The 12,662-nt window shown below is 36.7% G+C and overlaps 1 long non-coding RNA gene across 1 annotated transcript; it reads left to right on the top strand.

The window, feature by feature from the left end:
* The first annotated feature begins 1,030 nt into the window (after window positions 1–1,030).
* LOC131506219 (uncharacterized) lies at window positions 1,031–12,354 on the top strand. The gene is made up of 3 exons (XR_009258797.1): window positions 1,031–1,062; window positions 4,356–4,437; window positions 12,192–12,354. It is a non-coding gene; the product is annotated as an uncharacterized LOC131506219 (long non-coding RNA).
* The last annotated feature ends 308 nt before the right edge of the window (window positions 12,355–12,662 follow it).

Genomic DNA, 12,662 nt, shown 5'->3' with positions numbered 1-12,662 from the left:
GCATTTCTTTCTTTATCTTCTACTTCTAGCCTGGGGCTAACCAGAAAGTACTCAATAATTTTTTATTGACTCTGCTGCCCACAGTAATTATAATTTTAGCTGACTTTTGTACACCATTTTTAGTTTACATGTTCTATTCACTGCTATAGTAATAAACAATCTAAACTCTTTGGTAAGTAGGATACTCACAGAATGAAATTATTTATGAGCTTACACATTAAAATGTGAAGAAATTTAAGGAAGGATATATTGTGGGACCAAAAGCAGTATTTATGAAGTTGTTGAGAAATACTGTCCTTGCTGAAAATAGGGTTATACTTCGAACCTCCACTAAAATTAAGGAACATGTATTTTAATTTTTCTGAGTCACAAATAAGATTATAAGTAGAGAGACAGAAAAGGAAAGAATAAACCACACATACTTTCAAGTTACTTCCACAGCCAAACTGCTTTCAGAATACTACAACTCACTCAAAATTACCTTACTCTTAGCAAATGTTTAAACCTTCACAATCAGTAGAATTCTTAGGTGGTAAGGTACTAGCATATATTGAGACTGTAATTTATCATAAAAAAAGATGCGTAGAATAAAATTTAACTCTGGGAAAACAATGCAAACATAATAGAACAAAATAATAACCAAATCTCCAATTTTTAAATTTTTATAAATATATTAAAATACTAACCAAAGTTTAATTGCAGATACAAATGACAAGGGCACATTATAACTATTTTTAATAACCTAAGAAATGGACATTTGTTATGCTATTATAAGGTTGATACAGATTTTTTTCCTCATGTACTTAACTATATCAAAACATCTTAGGTGAAATCAGTATGTAGAAAAGTCATAAATTGTGAATAAGATAGGAATAGATACATAGAAGGGAATGCTATCCCTTGACAAAAAGTCTGGTCAGATGTTATTTGGTCTATTTCTCTTTCTGTTTTTAAATTTGTTGAAGAGGATCAGTGAATTTGTGTATATTTACACAAAATTTAGAGTTAGAAAAATTTTAACACGTATTTTTAAAAATCTTTAAAGGACATGCATGTATTGAAGTATGTTGTCTGAAAAGGGTAAAGGTGTCCTCCTGGGTTATGACATGAAAGATGAGATATCATTTTCTTTGACACTGATAACACCAGCAGAGATACTTTTTTTATGATTTTAAATGGCTTCCTAAAGCAGTGCTTATGAGCGATATGTTTATCTTCTAAAATCACCTGAATCCATAATTTCAGAATCAAGTCATCATGAATTTTAATGTCCGCAATCAGGTTTCTTACAAAGATGGAAGTTCTTAATAAGGAACTTCTTACCACAAACAGTTTGGTTCTGGAGTCCAACCCTTTTCTAATTTATTTTCTTTATTTTTTAGACCAAGAAACCAAAGACAGGTTATGAGGCATATTAACAATGATGTGCAAATTCTTCAGCAGGACAGGAAAACTCACTCCACAAGTCAAATGCGTCCAGCGATTGCATTAGGATGAATCCATTCATGGATTCTCCCTGGCTGAAATGTTCACCTTTCTCACTGCTGATTAAACTGTTGGTATTGATTTAGCAGCAACCAGGCCATATAAAGAACACTTCAGTGTGAATCTCATCAAAATTTCTGGATCCAGGGGCGCCTGGGTGGCTCAGTCGGTTGGGCGGCCGACTTCAGCTCAGGTCAGGATCTCGCGGTCCGTGAGTTCGAGCCCCGCGTCGGGCTCTGGGCTGATGGCTCAGAGCCTGGAGCCTGCTTCCGATTCTGTGTCTCCCTCTCTCTCTGCCCCTCCCCCGTTCATGCTCTGTCTCTCTCTGTCTCAAAAATAAATAAAACGTTAAAAAAAATTAAAAAAAAATTTCTGGATCCATATTCAATCTGAATACAGGAAACTATTCAATACCACCAAGTACTACTGTAAACATCTAACTGAGCACACATTTTTATTTTTCTTTTTCTTTTTCTTTTTCTTTTTCTTTTTCTTTTTCTTTTTCTTTTTTTCTTTGTCTTTTTTTTTCTTTTTCTTTTTCTTTTTCCTTTTTCTTTTTCTGTTTCTGTTTCTTTTTCTTTTCTTTCTTTCTTTTTTTTTTTTTTTAGAAAAAGAGAGAGTGAGCAAGGGAGGGGCAAAGAGAGAGAGTCTCAAGCAGGTTCCACAACCAGTGTGGAACCCCAGGGGGGCTCCATCTGCAACCTCGAGATCATGACCTGAGCCAAAATCCAGAGTTGGATGCTTAACCAACTGAGCCACCCAGGAGCCTCTGGACATTAGCTTTTCTAATGTAGAAAAAGGGGGAAAAAAATGATTGCATGTGGAACTTGACCTATATGTAAAGTTAGCTGTAATTAATTGGATATAAATATTCTGACAGTTTGGGTGACACGGGAAGTAATTAGGAGTGCAAAGGATTTTGAGGATGAAACAACTGTAACTATTAAAGGGCAAAGGGTACAGCAGTGGACAAGGAAAGCCTGGAAGAGAAGAGGGTTCAGTAAAGGAGCTTCAGACTGCAGTTCATTTCCGAGAATTTCTCAACTAGGTCAGTGGAATACTTCAAGGCAAAGACTGCCCATTAGAAGAGCCCATCACCTACTTGGATGGAAGTAACCTGGAGTCTGGTACCCCTGCTATGCTTTGTCAGTGAAAATCTCATACGTGCATTAGACTTGGCTTTAGCTCTATAGTGTAAGGCAGTCAGGTAACCACATGGCTCTCAGCACGTTCTCTCTTGAAAGAAGATGTAGGTGGCACATTTCCATGGCTGCTACAGTCACCTTGCTTGAAATACAAAATTACTTCTTTTTGGATATTTGGAAATTTTTAACATTATTGCATATATAATGATTTATGCTTATTTAAAACTATGAGTTGTGAATTTTTAATATTGTTACTCTACTCATGAGTAATCTTTGGATTTCAATGTTTTTTAACTTTAACCTAGGACATATTAGCCGTTCTCAGGGCCTTCCCACCCCCAGTGAGTCCCCCAGTGATATGATTAACGCTTTATATATTCAAAACATGTCAGCAGTCTCACAATCACATTTGAGTGGTGAGTACATTCACTGTGATTGTTTTCACAGTATTTGAGCTGTTAATTCCACCCCCCTGCCAAAAAAAAAAAAAAAAAAAAAAGCAAACCCTGCCAAGTTATAATACAAGACAAGAACATCGATTAGGTCCTTCTGATGAGATCAGATCATAGAAGGCAATAACAAACATACTATTGGACACTGGAGGAAAGGAGATCCTTGACAGAGGACGTGGACAAATAATGTCCTAGTTTCTAATGGAAAGCAAAACTTATAAGTGATTGACTTGGATACTTCACGGAGGAGATTTTGCTACAAAGTGTGGAAGAAGCAACCCGTTTTCCCCTTATTGTTTATAGAAAAAAGTATGAGAAGAAAGGTACAAATTGAAGAATAAAGTATTAAGCAAATAAAAACCGCCTCTTGGTGATTTAGAAAATTCTCAGCCTATTCCTATCATAAAAAACAACAAAATGTGCTCTGGAGAGAACACGAAGATTGAGGCCAGGCAATTGTTGGCAAAGAGATTAGGTGTGTAACTTATGGATCCAATCAACCATTTCTGCAGAAGCCAGAAATAGAAATGCAGTTATCTGGGAAAGATCTGTAGAATACCTTCTTAGCTGATCGCTTCGACTCTCATGAATAGTACAAGAAAAGACAAAATTTGGTGAGTTTTATACCAATAGAAATACCACCACCCTGGAAGGAAAGGGTCAGAGTTGGAATGAAAGATGCAAGAAAGGCCCTGAGAGCAGAACCATGCATGTAGAGGCATGGTCAGTGGTGGACCCCAGAGGATAAGGATATACCTGAAAAGTACACACTTTATTGCAGTAGGTAACGAGTAAAGATTTGTTTATTACAAGGATAATAGGGACGGGACGCCTGGCTGGACCAGTCAGAAGAGTGTGCCACTCTTGACCTCAGGGTCCTGAGTTTGAGCCCCATGTTGGGTTTAGAGAATGCATAAAATAAATCATGAAACTTCTTTTAAAAAAGGAGAATAGATGCTTTGATAAATACTGTGATATTCCAAATATCTCCCTTAAATGCAAATATTTTTGACTTCCAAGTTATTTTAATAAGCTAAAGCATCAATAGATCCACCAAAAGTTGTTTCCAAACTAAACCAATATTCTCCCTGACATGTATGTTATAAAACTTAATGCTACATAAAATCTATTTTGGTTGACAAAATGTATATCTAATATTCAGGCACTAATAGTAGCTCTTATCATTTTTGCATTTTTTACAAATCCTGAAAACAGTTTCCTCTTATCTGCTAGAAGTCTGAACTTATTATTCTTGCTTTTACTTTTAAAATAGGTGCCTGGACATGGAAAAACTTGGGGACACAAATACTAGAGACCACAGGATGACACGTTGAATGCAAAAATGACAAAGGTGAGTTGCCTCTCTTGGCCATATGAAAACCTCTTTAGGTCCATGTTTGAGAAAACTTGATTTCAAGTAACATCGCTTTTTGACTGAGACGGTCGGTGTAAACATACATCCACAAGTAGTTGTTCCTGCCAATCTTTTTTGGATGAGATTAGTTAACCTACTACATTTAAACACTGATGAACTTCTTACCGAAACAGTAATAATTTTGGCTGCCTCTTAAGCATACCCTGACTCATAAAAACTAAAAGCATACTATCAGCAATGAAGAAATTAGTATAATTTGCTCTTTGTCATGCTAAATGTATACATACATCTAAATTAATTTAAAATCTTAATAAAATTTGGAAATATCATCCATCATAAATTAATTTGCAGGGAAGATTAAGAGATAACACTATTATTATTATTATTACTATTATTATTATTATTATTATTATTATTATTTTTCAATGGAAGAGGTCAGTTCTTCCTATATGCAGCCTTTGGAGATAAGTGATAACATAAAATTCACAGATTTATATGAGATAACAGTGTGAGATTAGATAGTACACAATTCTCTGTAATGTCTTAAGTCTCACCAATTTTTAATGAGAGTAAATATAAGAGTAATGAAAGACAAAAGATTTTATTTTTGTTGATTGTTTTCAAAGAAAAAAGTTTTCAATGGAATTGGGGATAAATTAAGCAACCTGTGGACCAAGCAATGGATCTAAAAGTAATGAATCTGTGCAGTCTCACATGTTTTCCACCTTCTGGTGATATGGAACCCCCAATTTGCTAAGGGCTTCATTTCTCTTTATTGTATGAATTTCTTAGTCCCTGAACATACATCAGTTTGCAACTTGGACAAAACCTTGCTTGTATAACTCAGCAAGAGAGGACTGACACACCGTCATCTGCTTTCACTCACTGGACTGTATTTTTCTTCCAAGTTTGAAAGGATGTCCATTTCATTAATAACGTTGTAATCTGGGAAAATAAAGATTATAGTTTTTATTTTTTTATTTTTTATTTTTTTAAATTTTTTTTTTCAACGTTTTTTATTTATTTTTGGGACAGAGAGAGACAGAGCATGAACGGGGGAGGGGCAGAGAGAGAGGGAGGCGCAGAATCGGAAACAGGCTCCAGGCTCCGAGCCATCGGCCCAGAGCCTGACGCGGGGCTCGAACTCACGGACCGCGAGATCGTGACCTGGCTGAAGTCGGACGCTTAACCGACTGCGCCACCCAGGTGCCCCAAGATTATAGTTTTTAAAGTCACGACATACTGAAGCTGAAGAAATCACACTCAAAAACACTCTAAGAGAACAAAGCTGACGAGCTAATCCCTATAAACAAGCAAGAATTGGAGATTATCACTCGTGACAAATTTTGCAATCAATTTGAATCTTTTCCAGTTTTTGCTCTCCCTTCAGATAATTCAGAATGGATGAGGACACTGGAATGCAGTTGGAGAAATTTCTAAAAGTTACTACATGCAGACATGTAATATACAGAGGATAAATGTGTTAATCAAAGTAAGTGTATGATTCAAAAATGTCCTTTTGCAAATATTTTATTCTTGGGATCAATATGCTGGAAATTGCCTTTGTTATTTTCTGAAACATGAAATTAAAGTCCAACGAAATCCATTTTAATGCAGTGTTGTTTGAAATATGTTGTTTACAAAAGCATTTGATCTGGAAGTATTGAATACCTTTCTCTGAATCAATCTTAAAATGTTATCTCTGAACTTTGCCTAATACCTTTATTAGTAATGGTTTATAACTTCCTGGCAGTCTTCTTCATTTTCTTTTTTTTTTTTTTTTATTTGTTAAGATGTTATTTAAATTCCAGCTAGTTCCCATACAATGTAACATTAGCTTTAGGTGTACAATATAGTGATTAAACTGTTTCATACAACACCTGTTGCTCATCACAACAAGCGCCCCCCTTAATCCCTGTCACCTATTTCACCCATCTCCCCACCCTCCTCCTCTCTGGCAACCATCAGTTTGTTCTCTATAGTTAAGAGTCCATTTCTTGGTTCCTGGCAGTGTTTTTCAAGCCAAGATCAAGAATGGCAAGCCCCCCAGTATGGGCCAGTTTTAATTTTTCTGGTCTAAAGAATGTATTTAAAGCACTGTGGTTTTACGGATATTTATTGCAAGGCATTGCTTGAACCAGGACAAATAGGGGATAAGATCACTGAACACAAGCAATGATGGCAGGAGCAACATAGATTAATAACGCCACGAGGCAGAGTCTACTGCTGTTATCTTGGCCCTACTGATAGATTGAGATGCCTCACAGGTCAGGGGCATTTGATATCATGTGCCCACATTTCATGACCAAAGACAGAACAGAGAATTATCTTGATGGCTTCACTCTTGATGTATAGAGATGTTTTCTTTCTTGTTAGTTCCTTTTTTACTTCTATAGCATATTCTTAAGTAGCTTTGAGATATTAGACTTCTGTCATTAACTGTGATTGTTGGTGTTGTGGTTGTCTTTTGAGCACAAAGCATATGGTCCGAGGTGGCACTTCAGCCTTTTGTCCTCCTGACGCCTGAATATCTCTACATTTCAAGTGTCGGTTTGGCTCCTAACTCATCCCCTGCAGCTTGCTGCTGAACAGAACCATTAACTTAGGGGTTTCATGTCCACCTAGTGGTTTTTCCATAGAAAGTCATGACTCATGTTTGCAAATTCACAGTAAGTGATTTCCGGCTAAGATGTTCTTAAACTTTCTTTTCCTTGATACTCTCCTTCCGTTTTAAATACATAACAATGATAAAGTAAGATAAAGATAAAGTAAGAAACGAAACTAAGTAGCTAAAGCAATACAAAGAACAAGGTGAAACATATTTAGGAGCAGAAGGTGAAATAACACTATAAAGCGGGAGGAAGGACTGAAGCCGATGTATTGTCAGGTTCAGGTCAAGGGATAGACAGACAGTGGGAGCTTAAAATTTAGCATCTGCAGGGTAAAGGAATTAAAACTTCAAAGGTGAAAATAAAGCAGAAAAGATATTTATAGGGTGTGGGTATGTGCTCCCATTGTGAAAAAGAAGTCTAATGGGGAAACAAAACAAAAAGAAACGAAACAAAACAAAACAAAACAAAACAAAACAACTGTTTCCAACTACCAGTTCCTGCAGATTTTAGCAAGCTGTTGGCTTTGTGAAGCTGGCGGACCCATGCTTAGCCATACTTAGGAAGTGAACCAAACTGCCCAATAGCTTTTTGATTGGGCCTGTATTCTCTCCAATGTCCCCATAGACAGGAGCTGTCAAATGCCATTTGAAATGGCAGAGAAGAGCACAGGAGTGCGGGGGTGACTGTGGAGCTATTGGCCATGGAAGGATGAGGAGAACAAAAAGAAACAAATAAAACAAAAGGAATAAATAATTGATCAAAAAGTAAATGATTTGAAAGTATTGCTCAGGATGTAGTGAATCAACCATCATTCAAAGAGTGGGAGAGTGGATACAGGACTCTTATATGGGCTACGTTGTCTAAAAAGGGTCTCAAGCATCAAAGGAGCGACCAGATTAAATGATGTTGGCCCTTAAACTATAGCAACAGAAATGATCCCAGAAAGCAATTTCAAAACATGAAACATTGTCTTATTTAGGAAAATAGCCAACAATCCTGACAATGAAATGAAATGTACGAGGCTTTTCAAAGTCTTTGAAGAAACATATTTAAGTTACTCAACAAAGCAGGCGAAGGCATAGTTCCACCAACAAAAGAATAATAAGTTGTAAAGCAAAATGAGCAGAAATTTTAAAAGGCAATATAAAAATCAGTTAGATTAAGGGATATAGTCATTGGGAAAAAAAATCACTTCAAAGGTATCCAGTCTAGACCAAACATAGACTAAGAGAGAATTTGTGACAGAGAATATTACTAACAAATTTACTGAGTTGTCAATCCATAGCAAAGGGAAACAAAAACATCAATGGGTGTTTTAATCAACACAAGTGAACATGAAATGCACAAATAACCGATAGTTTTTTAAAAAGTCTATCTGCATACCCCATAAACAGGGTTCGTGTTTTGAACCATTGATTATGTATTTACCACACTACTGCAACACTGTTCTGCAAGAAAGTGTTAGTTACAGGAAGAATGGGACAAGAAATCTCTTTCCCTTAATTCTGGCCCATCTCTGGGAGAGTGTAGTGTTAGGAAGAAGGGAGGACTGTGTTTTTATTACCCTTGGAGATCAGATGTATGGTACACGCTAGATAGTCTGTGCAAAACACACGCTGGATACTCCTGGTAATCACTCTCTTGAAAATGTCGAGATCCAGTCCTCTTTCTAGGTTGCCATCAAATACAATGTGCAAAAATACATGTTGTTCAGTGTTTAAGGTCAGGGGTTCTGGGGATGGCCAACCTGGAGTGTTTCCCTTATAACAAAGAATGTCCAGGTTTCCGGTGTTGATCCCCTGGAAACGCTGGCCAGGTAAGGAGCGGAAGGACCACTGATAGTGGCCAGGGTAAATTGTCCTGATAGAAAATCTTGCTGCATGTAGATCTCAGCAGCAGAATCTTTGTCCAGTTGGGGCTTTTGAATTTATTCAGTTCCCTCAATAAATGTATATGTCAATTGCCTTCGAGTCTTTTCTTTGGCCCCACGGCACCATCACCTACTCTAGCCTTAGAGCCTGCTGGGGTGCAGTTGCCCCTCAGGGAAGCCAAGATTTTTACATTATTATTATTACATTTACATTTTTACATTATTGACCACTTTGACACAGGGTGGGGGTAGGGGAGCAATTATGTCTTTACATCAATTGGGTTTAGTATTGGCAGCATCATTGTCTTTTTTTTAATGTTTATTTATTTTTGAAACAGAGAGAGAGAGAGACAGTGTGAGCAGGGGAGGGGCAGAAAGAGAGGGAGACACAGAAGCAGGCTCCAGGCTCTGAGCTGTCAGCGCAGAGTCCCATGCTTCCTGCCGTGAGATCCTGAGCTGGGCAGAAGTCGGGTGTTTAACCGATTGAGCCATCCAGGGACCCACATCACTGGCCTTTTTCAAAGGTGCAAATACAGCCAAAACTTAGAGAAAACTGTATTTCATATCAATTGTTTCCAATCACCCCATGGTTCACAATCACGTGGGGGGCTTGCTAAACCCCCATGGACCTCACCACGTGAGTTCTGGATTAGGTGTGATTACTGAGAGGCTTGAGAATATGTATTCCTCCAAGTTCCCAGGTGATGCTAATGCTGCTGGTTCAGGAACCACGCGTTTTAAAACCACTGGTCTATGCAGTTACCTAAAGTTAGTATTGTGAGAAAATAATCTTTCCCAGGGTAATTTCAGTGACTAGTCTAATGTATGTGCCCACTTTGTCCCCTAATCAAGCCATTAGGTTGTGCTTACCTTGTATCCCTATTGTGAATATAGGAATCACTTGAGAACTTTTGTTTGTGTGGTTGGCAATTGCATTAGTCACTTAGTTCAGTGAATTTTAATAAGATGAGTTCAATTTATTTTGTCGCTTTCCCCAAATTTTTATCCATACCACACAGAGCCCGAATGAGTATGTATATCCTTGGAAAACCTTTGTGAGGTTTTTAAGATGTATTTGGTATACACGGTATTGATTACCTTCAAAAGACTTGAAAATTCTTGACATTTTTTTGGTCTCCCATATCTCTTCCTTTTTGCTGGTTAATTTGACTTTCTTTAAATATTTGGAGAGCCGTCAGGTAAAAATAATCAATTTATTTGGCTCAAAGGAATAGAAGTAACAAGGAGATAAATAATATCTCAGAAAAAAAAAAAGATGAGACTATATTACTTAGGATTTACTGAGTTCCTCATCACTGAAATGTTATAAGCATGAAGATAGAAATACTCTCTGGCTAGAAAGTTTAGAAATCAAAGGAGTGGTGGCACCTGGGTGGTTCAGTGGGTTAAACATCTGACTTTGGCTCAGGTCGTGATCTCATGGTTCCTGGGTTTGAGCAGGCTCTGTGCTGTTTTGGATTCTGTGTCTCCCTCTCTCTCTGCCCCTCCCCTGCTTGTGACCTCTCTCTCTCTCTCTCTCTCTCTCTCTCTCTCTCTCTCCCTCTCTCTCTTTCTCTCTCCCTCAAAATAAATAAATATTTAAAAAAATTCAAAGGAGAGGTCAGATTAAATGATTTTGCCCTGAAAAAATCTCCTAAGGAAGAAAGTTTAAATGTTATCCATTTAAGCATTCCAGGAAATTACACCATTATTGTAAATCACCTATGTTTCTCTGAAACCGAGTGTCTGTCACCATAATAAACACAGCAAAAAACAAACAAAGAAACAAAAATACTATGCTATTACATATACTTTGGACAAACAAAATAGGTGATTCTTCATACTTTCAACTCTGTAAGTGATGTTTCTGGAGCCTTCTTCTTTTAATCATGTATTGTCCTTTCGCAGCAAAATATCAACTTTTTTTTTCTATAAACAATTGTACATTAAAAACCCTAGTACAGAAATGTCATAAAATAAGGCTGAATTAGTTGTTTTTGGTTTTGTTTTCTACATCGCAGCTTACTAACTGCATTCCAGACTAACACAGAACACAGCAGTCTTAGCATAAGACAGGGTATTATCTCATTTATGTGCTCTCTTGGTGTAGATAGGAATTTTGGAAATATCCTAACTTAGGCAATAAAAAGAGGAGAAGTTTACACCTTAATTGAGCAAATCCACAGCAGACGCACACACACATATAATACACACAAAGGCCTCTGACAATATATCAGAGAATACTTGCGAATTTCCAGCTCCCAAAGAAACTCTCAATAAAGTCAGGTACATTTAATACACTCTACATGCTGTTAATTACAGAGGTTGTGCAACCTTAACCTTAGTAAATAAATAAATAAATAAATAAATAAATAAATAAACATATTTTTAAAAATTATCACTATTGTAAAAAATGGGAATGCTACCCTAAATTAAATATCCAGAGGATATATGTAAAACATGACGTAACAGTAGCATGCATGTATTTGAATTACTTAGTGTCAATCAGGAAAACATCGATCCATCTACATATTTCAAACAGAAGAAGTTGAATACGAGGGATGGATTCACCCATTCCTAAACTACTGAGAGAAAAAAGAATGAGTTTATCTATAGTTCACCTACAGGAGTTATAGAGGTTGTACTATATCTTGACCCACGTTAACTTTTCTTTGATGTGTGCTTAGTACCATATATCAGAGATTGTCTTCAGATGACCTACCCAGGCATTCTGCACTCTGATTCTGCATTTCTGCAAAAGTTTGTCTTCGGACCTAAATAAAAGAGAATGATTTCTTGTCTATTTGTAGAATCCCTGGGTCTCGTGGGTACCTACAGCACTCACCATGGACACGAGTCTTGAAATGCAGCAAGTATTTTTGAGACAGCATTCTGATCAGAATTCTGATTCAGCATTCGGATCTTCTTTCTTGTGGAAGTATAAACGTCGAACACAAGGGGAAAGAGTGAGCTAGACATACTCTTGCACAGAGGGCTTCAATAAGTATGTGGGGATAGAAAATAGAAATATGGATGGAAAGACAAAGAGGCACAATAAAAAAAAAAAAAGAAAAGAAATCTGTATTCCCATAGTTACAGTAGCCAGTGAGAAAGGCCTGGTGATAGTGTAGCTGAAAAACAGGACGTCAGTAATGAAATTCATATTTGGAGGGGTGATTTTTCAATCTTTTTTTTTTTATATCCTCTATATCACCTATCATTTTATATTCTCGTTTTGTTTGTTATGGAGAGAATAAAGACATAAGGGAGATGTTTAACGTGAATACTGCAGGAAAAGAGGATGGCCGCATAAAAGGAGAAAATATTCCATAAACTAAACAATTTCAATAGAAGTAACTCAGAGTCAGAGAAAAATTGAAGAAATTTAAGCAAATCTCTATCCCATGTATATGCCTCATTACCAATAACAAATTCTGAGATAATGGGAAGCGTATGTGTGTCTTCATTTAGAATTGGGTTTGTTCAAATTCCATTTAATTCCTAAAAGACAGAGGAATCTGTGTTACATGTTTATAATCCCTATCTGCACCCATCTAAATTAATATCCAACCCTCTATAAAAGAAGCATATATCTGACTTTTTGGTATTTATTTACACAAATATTTAGAATGTTTTCTAAATATTTGAAAATTTATCACCTGTGCCTACATTAGTTTAAAATGATAGCAAATATAATTGATAATCAGGATCCCAGGTGTACTC

This window comes from Neofelis nebulosa, chromosome 3 (genome assembly GCF_028018385.1).
Source record: "Neofelis nebulosa isolate mNeoNeb1 chromosome 3, mNeoNeb1.pri, whole genome shotgun sequence".
Taxonomy (NCBI): Eukaryota; Metazoa; Chordata; class Mammalia; order Carnivora; family Felidae; genus Neofelis; species Neofelis nebulosa.
Note: the sequence above shows the minus strand (reverse complement) of the source record. Positions and strands in the feature narration are given on the sequence as shown.